This window comes from Pteropus alecto, unplaced genomic scaffold (genome assembly GCF_000325575.1).
Source record: "Pteropus alecto unplaced genomic scaffold, ASM32557v1 scaffold98, whole genome shotgun sequence".
In the NCBI taxonomy this organism is placed as follows: Eukaryota; Metazoa; Chordata; class Mammalia; order Chiroptera; family Pteropodidae; genus Pteropus; species Pteropus alecto.
In genome coordinates this window covers 14755616-14757677 of record NW_006443570.1, presented here as the reverse complement: position 1 = coordinate 14757677, position 2062 = coordinate 14755616, and positions in this window count along the sequence as shown.

Sequence of the window (2062 nt, the reverse complement as noted above, 5' to 3'; positions counted from 1 at the left end):
GTCTGTACTGTCCACTACAGTAGTCACTAGGCTCACATGGCTTTTGAGCACTTGAATGTGGCTAGTGTGACTGAGGAACTGTATTTTTCATTTTAATTTTAATAAATTTTAATTTAAAGCCACATGAGGCTTATTTATGTGGCTATGTGGCCACCTTACTGGGCAGCACATTACTATAAGTATCTTTATAGGTATCAACTATTTTAGACATAGAAACATCTTTGAGGTCATCTGCTAGAAAAGTATGACTTGTCTATGCCCGAGGTGTGGGTGCTCCTGACTGCAACTAAATAAGCAGTGTTTTAGAGCAGTGCAGCTTCTGTGCAGAATGAGAGCTGATCTGATTAGACACAGTAAATAGAGGGTGGAAACTTCTACTCTGCTTGGCTTCTGATGTCTGCCTTTCCAAAAATATTCTCCTCAATCGCTTGAGCCCCTTGATCAGACCTTTATGGGTCCTTCAGAAAGCAGATTTGCATCTTCCATTCGTATCATTGCCTCTGGATAACAAATTGACAACAGCTTTGCTATACTGTCAGAACTGGGGAACAGCTGTGATCAGGGATCCTCTGTCTACAGAAGTTTGCCATCAGGTCATACTGCTCCACACGTCTCAAACGCCTGCTTGCTAATTCCTGTAATTCCAGATCATATGCCACTGATAGCTTAAAATGCACTCCCCCCCCCGCCTCCAAGAGAAATAAATCTTTAATCTACCGTCCTTTGACAGGTTTGAGAAGGACAGTGGACACCAGGTATCTGGTAGGAAATTCTATAAATGTGGGAAAGATAAACTAGGAGACAGAAATCCCAAAACACAGTTCATCTACTTCAGACATTGCCTAAGGCTTGTGCTATTTTTTAAGATGTAACATAGCACCTTATAAGGCTATCATAAGGATTAACTAAATTGTATTAATGTAAAATACTTGAAACTTGTATTTTGAGTATTCGTAGTTCTCATAAAAATTATTTTCCATTAATAAAAAATGTCACATGAGTGCGAGAGCGAGCACGTGCCTGCACAAGCACATCACCCATAATTTTACTACTTAACAAAATGATTAGCATCTTTTCTTTCTGGTCTTTTTACTATGGCTTTTTTAGTTTTCTTCACACAGTGACAGTCATAGTGTGCATATAAGTTTTGTAACCTGACTTCAGGCTTCTTGAGCTAGGCATTATATAAGAGAATATTACAACATGTCTAGGATAACTAGGTCATTTAATACGTATCTGTCCCAGAAATGTTCTGCCCTTAATCCAACCCTGGGGCTGTGGCAATGATGCACGGTGATAATTCCAACATAAACAACATTCTTGAAAAATGCACATCTGCCCGTTTTAACATTTGCTCTGTATCTTTTAGATCTTAGTGTCCCTCTCTGAGACTTTACCATGCTCTGAATTGTGTGGTACAGGAAAATCAATTGCTTGTTCATACCTGGCTGGAGTTAAACAAAAATATCAAAGGCTCCATGGGGAGAGGAAGAGAAGCGTGGAGAAGGGACATGCCAGGAGGTTACTATACCTTAACTCATTTAATCTTCATCAAACCCAGTCAGGTAGGTATTATCAACCACTTTAGATACAAGTTGAGAAACTTGCCCACGTTTGTATTTTTAAGGAGCAGAACAAGGATTACTGCTCAGGTCTTTCCAATACAGGGGGCAGGTAAACAAGAAAGCATATAAACTTTTCATGCAAAAAGGAAAAGAGAGGGGTTTAAAAATTTTTTTACAACTAGAATGTGTTCACGTATTTCTTTAGGGAAAAAAAATTGTTTTTAAAGAAAACTTTAAAGAGGAAATGAAGAAATAAAATATTTTCCCCCAGGAGTCACCCCTGGTCGTAACAATACCAGAAATAGTGAGACATACATACTTACTTTTAAGGACATCCTGGGTAATTAATGCCACTTTGCATAATCTCCTACACCAAGGAAAAAAATCCTGGTCTTACTGAACAGGAGTAAATGTCCATGTCAGCCCAAGAGCCTGAACACTTCCCCTCTAGTTATAAATTGTTATTTGTGACATCAAGTCTCTGACTGCAAATGAAA